Raw genomic sequence first — 13,574 nt, 5'->3', positions numbered from 1 at the left:
TGACATTGTCCCACACTATCACATAGGTGGGAATGGGATTCTCATTTAGCTCTTGACCCTGCTGCTCTTGAACCTGCTGCTCAAATAAAATATCTCTTAGATTGGCAATAGATCTTAGAAGGTGCCGGGTGTTATACGGCCCGAGTGTAACATGGTGATGTAGAACGCCATGGTTGCCGTTAGCAGCACAGATTGTGACATCGCCACCTCGTTGACCAGGGACTTCAACAACGGCCCGCTGTCCAATCATGTTTCGGGCCTCTCCCTTCTCCTCTTTGTTAGATTGAAGCCTTGATTCATCGACAAAGATGAACTCATGGGGTCTGTCCAAGGATTCCAAGTCAAATATTGTCTGTGTAGAAATACAATATACTGTATGTAGGATTTTGTAAGTGGGACAGAGACAGTGCTCTACTGTAGAGTACAATTAGGCCTACTGTATGCACTTCTGATTCACATACATTGTATGTACTGAAGAGTAATGTCATTCACATAGTATGTGTTAGTACTGTAGACAATCTGGATTAGAGTAAATGTTTCTGAATGTCCACTTACTGGCACATACTGAGCTCGCAGTTCTTTCACCCTTGGTGAGTTGCGCTCAAAAGGTACTCTGTATACTTGTTTCATTCGCATCCTGTTACGATGGAGGACACGGTCAATTGTGGAAACGCTCACACTGTCGATTCCCTGGAAGTGTGTGTTGTCTTGTATCACTCGTTCCTGGATTTCTCTGAGTCGTATTGCATTATCTTGAAGGACCATGCCAACTATAACGGCCTCTTGCTCCCCAGTGAATATAGCTGTCCTTCCACCTGCATGTGGCAGCCTTGCAATTCTACAAAAAGTAGTTGTTCAGTTACAAAACATATTCATGCAGTACAATACATACAGTGATTCACTTTACAAACGTCTATTGAAACAGCTGCATATAGTGTAGTACAGTAAATTTGCAATTACAAAAATACAGTAGTACACTGTACCTGTTCTCTTCTCTGAATGTCCTTACTATGGTGGACACAGAAAATTGGCTCAAATTGGGTTGCACTCTAAGTCCTGCTTCCCTCATTGGCAGTCCACAAGAACATGGTCTATGACTGTTGCTCGAATTTCATCAGATATTTCCACTCTTTGTCTTCCTCTTCCTCTTCGTCCTCCTCTTCCTCTTTCTTGCCCTCCTCCTCCTCCTCTTCCTCCTCGTCACCCACCTGGCATACGCACTCGTCCTCGTCCTCTCACATTGTTTCTTCTATCCATTCTCAGACTTTCTCCTTCCCACCTTCAACAACCTGTTTGCTCTCTGAATTGTCTTATATTGGTTGTGTCGCATCATTTGAAACAGGTTAAATCCATTTTGAGTGTTTGTGTTCAGTCAATAACATGTGTTCTCTATTTGTATTTGATTGTTGCCACTTGTGTTTACCAGTATGGATGACATGTGCATTAGAGTGCAGAATGTGTTTGGAGAATGAGAACGTGTTTAGAGTTTTGCTGAAAAGTCTAAGTGAGATCTGCAAATTGTGTTTTACCATGTGAAATGGTTAAAGGTATTGACAACAGACTGCATAATTAGCTAAATGAGTCCAGGCAACTGAGAACTTTGTTCAGCCAATGGGTTTTAGTGTTTTAGCAACTGAGAAAAACTGTAATGCCACAGGGGGGCAACAGTGTCCAACTGATCAGGGAAACCCAGTTGGCAGGACGTTAATGCCACAGGGGGACAACAGTGTCCAACTGATCAGGGAAACCCAGTTGGCAGGACGTTAATGCCACAGGGGGACAACAGTGTCCAACTGATCAGGGAAACCCAGTTGGCAGGACGTTAATGCCACAGGGGGACAACAGTGTCCAACTGATCAGGGAAACCCAGTTGGCAGGACGTTAATGCCACAGGGGGACAACAGTGTCCAACTGATCAGGGAAACCCAGTTGGCAGGACGTTAATGCCACAGGGGGACAACAGTGTCCAACTGATCAGGGAAACCCAGTTGGCAGGACGTTAATGCCCTGGCATTTGCTGCCCAGTAATAATGCTTAAAGATGGGGAGGCCTAAGACGCCACTTTCCTTGGGCTTTTGCAAGTGGGTTTTACGAATACGATGGTTTTTGTAACCCCAGACAAATGACAAGATTGCCGAGTCCAAAGTCTTAAAAAATGACGAGGTAAGACAAATAGGAAGATTCTGGCAAAGATAAAGTGTAACAAAGTGAAAATGTAAAGTTTCCATCAACCTGGGTGCAATGTAGACATCAAAGAACGGTGCAGTTCGTGGTGGAGTAGCGGGTGAAACCATTCACTTCAGGAAAAGGGGTGATATAAATAAAGTTTCCTTTAATTTTGTGTTACTGAATTCATAAAAATATTTGCTGCCATTGTAGTAAGGTTGGTAATACGAGAGGTCAATTTTTTGTACTATTTTCTTTTGAAACAACAACTAGTGGGTTTGGAGTGCCTCTCCCCTATTTGGGAAGTTGGTCTGCCCGCTCCTCAGTCTGAGAGAGATATTCTGAGAGCAGGTTCGTGTTCCTCTGTATATAAAAACGGTTTAAAGCTGTATAACATAAGTGTTTTGGAAAACCGATTCATATATCCTAAAGTCAATAGCAAATGTGGCTATGTATATATTTATTTTGCCGTTAATATATTGAAGACCTATTTCAGCAAGTGAACCAAGTTTTTGCTGGCTTAGCTAGCCACGTTAATGATGAGCTAACTAGCACTGTTGGTCACTGCACTACAACGTCACGCTAGCTATTGCCAGCAGGTGACTTATTGAAACTAAGTGAATGTTTATTTTCTTACTACCTTAAAAGGTTTATATAAAAGGGTTGTACTTGTGCTCTGTATTTATGGATTAATATTACTTCACATTGAGGGTATGTTTCACTACTGTTGCGCCTATCTAAAATATATATTGTGTCCTACCTAACCAGTGAATGTGAGGCTGTGACCATCCTGTCAATGTTAGGCTATGGTTCAACCCAGCACTCAGAGAAACAAACACGACAAAGGGAGTGGAAGAAACAAAAATATTTAATAAAAGTTAAAATTGTCTTAGTCCAAAAACAACTGAAGTAAAGGAACAGAGTGGGCTAGTCGGCTCCGGAGGAAGGAGAGGCTGAGGCAGGCAGGCAGGCAGGCAGACCGACAGGCAGGAAGGTAGGCAGGTTGGGAGGTATGTCCGAAACTAAAGACAAAACAAACGACAGGTTAAGGAGAGTGGAGAGCCAGGCTGAAGACAAAGACAAAATAACTTTACTGGTGAGCCAAGTTACCGCTCTGGTAAGAACAACGATCTGGCGCCGGTGGAGAGCCATGCCCCGGAATATGTAGTGCAGGTTGATTAGAGAATAGGATGCAGCTGCGTAGGCAGGAATCACTGGAAACAACCCGCAGCTGCACAGGAGAGGCAGATCCTGAGCACGCCCCCTGATCCACTCCAGACACACCCACATAAAGGGGACAAACACACATACAGATACAACAGACACAGAGGGGACAAAACAAGGAGGAAGGGAAACAGAAAAGGGAGAGACAAGCTGCCCACATAACAGTACCCCCCCCCTCAATGGTCGCCACCTGGCGACCCACCAGGCCTGTCCGGGTTGTCGTGATGGAAGTCCGTGATCAACTGAGGATCCAACACAAAACGCTTTGGGACCCAAGACCTCTCCTCTGGTCCATAACCTTCCCAATCGACTAGGTATTGGAGACCCCTACCCCGCCTCCGAGAGTCCAGTAGCCTACTGACGGTGTAGGCCGGATGGTCGTCAATGAGACGAACAGGTGGAGGTGGAACAGCCGGCGGACACAAAAGGCTGGAGGACACAGGTTTCAGTTGGGAGACGTGGAAAGTAGGGTGTATCTTCATGGCTGAAGGCAACTTCAAACGAACCGCAGCGGGGTTAATGATGGACTCCACCACAAACTGACCCAGGTACCGAGGAGACAGCTTGCGTGATTTGGTACGAAGAGGCACGTTCTTAGACGACAGCCAAACCTCTTGACCAGGATGAAACACAGGTGCGGGAGTCCTGCTCCTATCCGCTGTCATCTTGTTCCTGTCGGTGGTCCGAAGCAACGCTTCCCGAGCATCGCGCCACACTCTGGCAGCGGCGGAGGTTCTCCTGAACCGAAGGAACAGCCAATTCCTTCTCCTGAGCAGGAAACAGAGGGGGTTGATAACCCATGGTCACTTCGAAGGGTGAAAGACCAGTGGCAGAGGTGGTGAGGGAGTTGTGGGCGTACTCTATCCAAGGCAGATGTTTGGCCCAGGATGATGGATGTTGAGCAGCCACACAACGAAGGGTTGCTTCGAGGTCTTGATTGGCTCTTTCTGTTTGACCGTTGGTCTGGGGATGAAACCCTGAGGACAGACTAACGGAAGCACCCAAAGCAGAACAGAACACCTTCCAAACACGGGAAGTAAACTGTGGGCCTCTATCAGATACGATGTCCACAGGTATTCCATGGGGACGGAATACATGTTGGACTAGGAGGTCCGCTGTCTCACTGGCAGACGGTAATTTTGGTAATGCTATATAGTGAACAGATTTAGAGAATCTGTCCACAATGGTAAGTATAGTATCATTACCTTCAGACTTGGGTAGGCCGGTGACAAAATCCATGGCTATGTGGGACCAGGGACGGCTGGGAACTGGGAGGGGTAGCAGCAGCCCCGAAGGGGACTGATGGGAGGCTTTGCCCCGAGCACAGGTTGAACAGGCTGCCACAAAAGCCCGAACGTCAGTTTCCATTGAAGGCCACCAAAAATGTCTCCTAAGCAGCGTCAACGTGCGTCTCATCCCAGGGTGACCAGCAAAACGGGAGGTGTGAATCCACTGCAACACCTGAGACCGGACCGTCTCGGGAACAAAGAGTAGGTTGGGAGGTCCATCACCCGGTCCCGGGTCCGTGGCAAGTGCAGTCTTCACAAGAGACTCGATCTCCCACTGAACAGCCGCCACGACGCATGAGGAAGGCAGGACTGCCTAAGGCTCGCTGGTCTCCGAAGGGTCAGCAAACTGGCGGGACAAAGCATCTGGTTTAACATTTCTTGACCCCGGTCTGTATGTAAGAATAAAGTTAAACCTACTAAAAAACAGGGCCCATCTGGCTTGGCGTGAGTTGAGTCTCTTAGTGGCTTGGATGTAAGCCAAGTTCTTGTGGTCAGTCCAGACCACAAACGGCAGTTCAGCTCCATCCAGCCAGTGCCGCCATTCTTCCAGTGCTAGCTTGACCGCCAGCAGCTCTCGGTTTCCAACGTCGTAATTCCGTTCTGTGGGTGACAATTTTTTGGAGAAAAAAGCACAGGGGTGAAGCTTTTGGTCAGTGGGGGAGCGCTGGGAGAGGACGGCTCCCACACCTGAGTCCGACGCGTCCACCTCCACAACAAACTGCAGAGAGGTATTGGGGTGTATCAACACAGGGGAGGTGGAAAACAGTTCCTTCAACACCCCTACCGCCTGCTCCGCCTCAGGGGACCACAAAAAAGGGACCTTTGGGGATGTGAGTCTAGTAAGGGGTGCCACCACTTTACTAAAACCCTTAATGAACCTACGGTAGAAGTTAGCAAAGCCCAAAAATCGTTGAAGTTGCTTACGGGTGGTGGGTATGGGCCATTCCGTCACTGCCCGGATCTTCTCGGGGTCCGCCTTCACCTGCCCGCTCTCAATTATGAATCCAAGGAACGATGTAGACTGTTTGTGGAACTCACACTTCTCTGCTTTGACGTACAGCTTGTTCTCCAAGAGCCGTTGAAGGACTTGACGGACGTGTGACTCATGCTCCTCGGGTGACTTGGAAAAAACAAGAATATCATCCAGGTATACAAAGACAAAACGGTTCAAAAAATCCCTAAGAACATCGTTCACCATGGCTTGGAAAACCGCAGGGGCATTTGAAAGCCCAAAGGGCATGACCAAATACTCAAAATGTCCCAGTGGAGTGTTGAAAGCGGTTTTCCACTCATCTCCCTTTCGGATTCGGACAAGGTGATAAGCATTCCTGAGGTCGAGCTTGGAAAACACTGTGGCGCCATGCAGAGGTTCAAAAGCTGAGTTGATGAGTGGAAGGGGATACTTGTTTTTAACAGTTATGTTGTTTAAACCCCTGAAATCGATACAGGGGCGTAACGACTTGTCCTTCTTTTCCACGAAAAAGAAACCTGCACCCAAAGGAGACGACGAGGGACGGATTATGCCCGAGACCAGAGAATCACCAATGTACTGCTCCATTGCCTCTCTTTCCGGTCGGGACAGATTGTATAACCGACTAGAGGGCAAGGGAGCACCAGGAAGCAGTTCAATAGGGCAATCATAAGGCCTATGTGGTGGTAGAGACAGAGCCTTGTCCTTACTGAAAACCTCCGCTAAGTCATGGTATTCTTTGGGGACAGATGACAGATCAAGAGGAGCTGAGGGAGGAGTTGGGTTACACTTAGTGGGGGGAACCGCTGACCTCAGGCACTCGGAATGGCAGTTAGTGCTCCAACTGAGAATGGTGTGACGTGTCCAATCAATTTGTGGGTTGTGAAGAGCCAACCAGGGGAAGCCAAGGATTAGGGAGGTAGCTGAGCCAGACATAACTCTTAGCTGAATGCTTTCACAATGATTGCCAGAAATCACTAGGGAAACGGGGGTGGTTTGATGAGTTATCTCCGCGAGGAGGCGCCCATCAAGGGCTGTGACCCGGATGGGGGTAGGTAGTGGCTCCATGGGGATACGAGCTTGTGTAACGAACTGGTGGCTAATAAAGTTATCTTCTGCACCTGAGTCTATGAGAGCTGAGAGTGGCAGGGAATGACTCTGGAAACGTAAGGTTACAGGTACTTGTAATCGGGGAATGATGGGTTCAGGATCTAACTCTGGGCTCGCAAGTAGACCCACCGTTACGAGCGAGCCTTGTCTTTTGGCCGCTTAGGGCATGTAGCCAGAATGTGTGTGGCGTCTCCACAGTACAGGCACTCACCCGCCTGGAGGCGCCGTTGCCGCTCAGCTGGAGGTAGTCGAGCTCGACCCACTTGCATAGGTTCCTCCTCTGTGCTCGGGATGGAATCAGGAACAAGAAGCTGCCGACTCCGGAGAGGCGAGACTCGAGTGGTTGAAGGCTGGGGAACTCGTCCTCCTAGATGTGGCCGATCGCCTCTCTCCCGACGCCTCTCCCGCAACCGATTGTCTAGCTTGATGGACAGGGAAACGAGAGAATGTAAATCATGTGGCTCATCACGAGCACCCAGTTCATCCTTAATGGCTTCATTCAAACCGTTTAGAAATGCTCCTTGAAGTGCCACATTGTTCCACTTGGAGTCCGCTGCCAACGTCCAGAACTCAATAGAGTACTCTGCCACACTGTTAGAACCCTGCCTCAAATTAAAAAGTATCTTGGAGGAATTACCCACATGGTCAGGATGGTCAAAAACAGTCTTCAATTTAGCAGAGAAATCAGCAAAAGTCAATCCAGTCAAAGTTTGATCTGAGCACACAGCCTCAGCCCAAACCAGAGCTCTCCCTCTTAACAGCCCCAGAACATAATGTACCTTAGATGAATCAGTAGAAAACGACAGTGGTCTCTGCCGAAAAATCAAGTCACACTGAAGCAAAAATCCCCGGCACTTGTCCAATTCTCCATTGAACGGTTCAGGCGACGTGACAGGGGGTTCCCGACGGAACGAAGCCTGCCTAGTGTCCGAGGAAACAACTTGGGGTGCATCAAACTGGGGGTCAGAGAGAGATGGAGAACTGATAACAGACAATTTAGAGACGTGTGTAGTTAACTGAGTCACCTGGTTCAGCAGTTGATGATTATCTTCCACAAGAGTCCGAATCAACTGGTCATGCTGTCCTAGCAACGTTCCTTGAGCCTGGATAGCTTGTTGGAAGCTGTCTTTGTTTGCCCCGTGCTGTTTCTCTGTTGGGTCCATGGCCAGATCGTTCTGTTAGGCTATGGTTCAACCCAGCACTCAGAGAAACAAACACGACAAAGGGAGTGGAAGAAACAAAAATATTTAATAAAAGTTAAAATTGTCTTAGTCCAAAAACAACTGAAGTAAAGGAACAGAGTGGGCTAGTCGGCTCCGGAGGAAGGAGAGGCTGAGGCAGGCAGGCAGGCAGGCAGGCAGACCGACAGGCAGGAAGGTAGGCAGGTTGGGAGGTATGTCCGAAACTAAAGACAAAACAAACGACAGGTTAAGGAGAGTGGAGAGCCAGGCTGAAGACAAAGACAAAATAACTTTACTGGTGAGCCAAGTTACCGCTCTGGTAAGAACAACGATCTGGCGCCGGTGGAGAGCCATGCCCCGGAATATGTAGTGCAGGTTGATTAGAGAATAGGATGCAGCTGCGTAGGCAGGAATCACTGGAAACAACCCGCAGCTGCACAGGAGAGGCAGATCCTGAGCACGCCCCCTGATCCACTCCAGACACACCCACATAAAGGGGACAAACACACATACAGATACAACAGACACAGAGGGGACAAAACAAGGAGGAAGGGAAACAGAAAAGGGAGAGACAAGCTGCCCACATAACAGTCAATGCCTGTCATCACTGTTTGATATCTTTTACTGCAGGTATGCTTTTCTATATGTTTGTTATTTTCTAAACACAACGCATATATACTATACGATCACTTTGTGGATTGTAATGTTTTGTCCACTTAGTGTAAATTGCACAATAATGATCCATCGATGGATTTTCTTATGTAGTCTATTGTTTTCTCTGTATTGAACCTGCCTGCCACCCACCCGCCTGGGGACTGTGGGTTATGAGACAACCCCCGCATCACTAGCTTGCATGTTCTGCAGCCTTGTAGAGATAGGGAGGGGATGACTGGGAGGCAGGTTGGCATTTATTGTCATGAATCTTGCCCTGGAGGCAGTTCTGCAAAGTGGTCACTAGCTGGCACAGGCATAAAGTAATAATATCTGATTTTAATGCTAACCTTAACCTCACTGCTTATCCTTACCTTAAATTAAAACCATTAAAAAATATATATTTTCCACACATGTTTACGATATAGTCAAATTTTGACTATGCAGCTGGCATATCTAGAGGAAATCGTGCAGTTCTGCCTCCAGGGCAAGATTCATGACAAAACGTCAACCTGTGAATGGCAGAGGACAATGTAAAATCGATAACGAAATTGTTTTCACAATTAACGTGCTTTTTCTTGTTTAAAGTATGTTTTATTATGAAAAGTACAATATATCCATGTATAATTATGGAGCATATGTCCATGTACAATTAGTTTTTCAACATAAAATATATACAACAAATGATCACATTGGTATTTCAACGGTGTTATTGTAAGAGTTTAAATGTTTAAACAGAGGATACATCTAAAACAGTATAAAACAAGTGCAGTATGTTCTGAGTATGTTACCTTAACGTCAACTCATAACGTCCCACTATAACTTCATGGGAGTCTAGTGGAAAGACTGCATGTTGCTTTGGGTGGATTCATCAACATTTGCAGAATATTCCTGTAATGTCAGATGGCATCTTGTCAGACGGCAACAGCCTAGTCGGCTGCAGACACTCATAAGGAGTTCAAGTAGTTTATTTGCCATTTGCAGGTATTAAAAGTAATACATCCATTGTAATTCCTTGTTGGAGCTCATATAGGACAGTACATACCAGTGGAGGCTGCTGAGGGGAGGACGGCTCATTATAATGGCTGGAACGGAGCCAATGAAATGGCATCAAACACATGGAAACCATGGAAACCATGTATTTGATGTATCTGATACCATTCCACTCAATCCGCTCCAGCCATTACAAGCCTGTCCTCCCCAACTAAGGTCCCACCAACCTCCTGTGGTACGTACACACAAACAGTAAAATATATCATAAGCACATCAATAAAAAATACAAAGTGGTAAAATATCATAAAAGGAAAAAAAATTCAGTGATGTTCTAAAAGTCTGATGGAAACAGTTTAGGTTGGTTGATTTAACAGGCAGATAGAACTGGGATAGAAGCTGTTCTGGAACCTGGGATCCAGAAAATGCCTAGCAACCACTGGTCCTCACTAGACTGGTGCCCTGCATGTCTATTTGTTCATTGGAGTTTATCAGGTTTTGAAGTGATGTCTGTGTTTGTGGGACCACTTAGTGCTGGAATGAGGTGTCTGTTTGTTCCCAATTCTATCAGAAATGATGGTCCTCATTTGAAGGTCCTGTGTCAAGGTCCTCACTATTATAGGAAGACGTATGTGTGTGTCCAGAGTGTGTGTGTCCAGAGTGTGTGTGTGTCCAGTGTGCGTGTGTGTGTTCAGTGTGTATGTAGTGTGTGTGCATCCAGTGTGTGTGTCCAGTGTGTGTCCAGTGTGTGTGTGTGTCCAGTGTGTGTGTGTTTGTGTGTCCAGTATGTGTGTGTGTGTGTGTGCGTGTGTGTCCAGTGTGTGTCTATGTGTGTCCAGTGTGTGTGTGTGTCCAGTGTGTGCGTGTGTGTCCAGTGTTTGTCTGTGTGTGTATGTGTCCAGTGTGTGTGTGTTTCCTGTGTGTGTGTGTGTGTGTCCAGTGTGTGTGTGTGTGTGTGTGTGTGTGTGAGTGTGTGTCCAGTATGTGTGTGTCCAGTGTGTGTGTGTCCAGTGTGGTGTGGCCAGTGTGTGTGTGTGTGTATGTGTCTAGTGTGTGTGTGTGTGTCCAGTGTGTGTCCAGTGTGTGTGTGTGTGTGTGTGTGTGTGTGTGTCAGTGTTACCATGGTTATTATTTACAGGGACACTGACGAGTCACCATGAACCCATTCAGTGTGTGTCCAGTATGTGTGTGTCCAGTGTGTGTGTGTCCAGTGCGGTGTGGCCAGTGTGTGTGTGTGTTCAGTGTGTGTGCGTTCAGTGTGTGTTTGTGTGTGTCCTGTGTGTGTGTGTCCAGTGTGTGTGTGTGTCCAGTGTGTGTTCAGTGTGTGTGTGTGTGTGTCAGTGTCAGTGTTACCATGGTTATTATTTACAGGGACACTGACGATTCACCATGAACCCTAAACCCTGGATAGAGGGGCTCAGTGAATGTGGAGTGGAATGTGTTCAGGTGGGTCAGTGTGTCAGAGGAGACTCTGTAGAAGGACAGAGTGCAAGCTGGCCAGTCCAGATACACTCCTACTCTGTGGGAGCTGGAGGAGGGGACATCTATGGTAGTGGACTTCTTATTATGCCAGACAGAGTAACTGTTGTCAGAGCAGACCAGACTCCAGGACTTGTCATTACATCCAATCACACAGTCATAACCCCCTCCTCTCCTGCTGATTCCTTTATATGCCACTCCTATACCAGCCCAACTCCCACTCCACTCTACCTCCCAGTAACAGCGCCCAGTCAGACCCTCTCTACACAGCACCTGTCTACAGCCCTCAAATCTCTCTGGGTGATCAGGATATGGCTGCTTCTCTCTCCTCCATGTCACCTTTCTGTTCTCCTCAGACAGAGAGAGGAATCTGTTTACTGTGTTTAGGTCCAGTGTGAGATCACAGACATCTGATGGATGAAACCAGACACAATATTAGAAATCATCATCATTCACATTAGAATGTTAACTCACTTTTCACTAATTCATTTAATGTAGATGTTTCTAGGTATCAAAAGGAGAAGTTAAGGTATTTTGAGACTTGTTGAATGATCATATGTTATACTGTATGGTAATATAAAACACACTTATTCCCATTAATTACACACACACACACACACCCACACAAACACACACCTGTATGCATGCATGAACACACACACATATTTCTAACGTAACACGAACACGCCACACAGACACAGACACACACATTGTCAAAGCAACTCTTTGTAAACTTTGGTGTCCCTGATTTGTGCTTCTGTAGAACTACAGCTGATATTTAATATGACCAAGTAAGTAATGATGGTGGTCTTTGACTTTGACTTCACTTGAATTAAGACTTATTCTTAGTCATATTCTTCACAGCAGTCAACACTCACATTTTCTAAGTCCAGGTTTCATTGTGTTCTCTCCACCATGTTCCACACTGTAGCGGTAAGCAGAAGAACAGACAGTCATTGAGGGATACACCTGAACTCACACACACACTCACACACACACACACACACACACACACACACACACACACACACACAAACACACGGTCAGCATATACATTTGTCCAAGGGTAAGAATGTTTGTCTTAACTGAACATGTCTGATATGAATGTGTGTCCAGTGTGTGTGTGTGTGTTTCCTTTTGTGTGTGTATGTGTGGGTCCAGTGTTTGTGGTGTGTGTGTGTGTGTGTGTGTGTGTCCACTGTGTGTATGTGTGTCCAGTGTGTGTGTGTCTAGTGTGTGTGACGTGTGTGTGTGTCCAGTTTGTGTGTGTGTGTGTCCAGTGTGTGTGTGTGTGTCCAGTGTGTGTGTGTCCAGTGTGTGTGTGTGTCCAGTGTGTGTCCAGTGTTTGTGTGTGTGTGTCCAGTGAGTGTGTGTCCAGTGTGTGTGTGTGTCCAGTGTGTGTGTCCAGTGTGTGTGTCCAGTGTGTGTGTGTCCAGTGTGTGTGTGTGTCAAGTTTGTGTTTCTCCTGTTTGTGAGTGTGTGTGTGTGTGTCCTGTGTGTGTGTGTGTCCAGTTTTTTTGTGTCCAGTGTTTTTGTGTCCAGTGTGTGTGTGTATCCAGTGTGTGTGTGTGTTCAGTGTGTGTCCAGTGTGTGTGACCAGTGTGTGTTCAGTGTGTGAACACACACACACACACACACACACACACATACACACACACACACACACAGTCAGCATATAACTTAGTCCAAGTGGTGGTCAGAATGTTTGTCTTAACTAGCCTGATAACTCCAACATGTCTGATATGAACATTGACATAAACCCTCTACATACTTGAGTTTCTCCAGTCTGCAGTGTGGATCCTCCAGTCCAGCAGAGAGCAGTCTGACTCCTGAGTCTCCTGGGTGATTGTAGCTCAGGTCCAAGTCTCTCAGGTGTGAGGGGTTTGACTTCAGAGCTGAGACCAGAGAAGCACAGCCTTCCTCTGTGACTAGACAGCCTGACAGCCTGCAAAGAGTCAAATCACATTAAAACCACACTGCTATTCTTTGGTGGTGAAAATAGTGGCAGTATATTTTTTCTACATATTAAAATACATCAGTGTCCTGAAACCTGCCATATCTATTCATAAATTAATGTATCATTATTAGAAATTATTATAATATTGCTTGTAGAGAGAAACATGTATAGTACAAATATTTGAGTAGACTGACCAGAGCAGTTTAAAAAGCAGTATCAGTCAAAAGACAGAGAGTGAGGTATAAGATTTAGATTGTATTGACTATACAGTCCACACTATATCTATTTTGACAGGAATGCTAACATTTTAAATGTGGCTCTATACTCCAGATTGTTGGATTTGAGATCAAATGTTTCATATGAGATGACAGTATATAATGTCGCCTTTTATTTGAAGGTATTTTCATACATATCTGTTTCACCGTTTAGAAAAATGAAAGCACTTTATGTATCTAGTCCTCCTATTTGAAGAAGTCATAAGTATTCTGACCAATTCACTTATAGTGTATTAAAGTAGTCAAAAGTTTAGCATTTGGTCCCAAACCCGTTGGTTGCAT

Source organism: Coregonus lavaretus (assembly GCF_964263955.1).
Source record: "Coregonus lavaretus genome assembly, contig: HAP1_SCAFFOLD_5947, whole genome shotgun sequence".
NCBI classification, from domain to species: Eukaryota; Metazoa; Chordata; class Actinopteri; order Salmoniformes; family Salmonidae; genus Coregonus; species Coregonus lavaretus.
Note: the sequence above shows the minus strand (reverse complement) of the source record.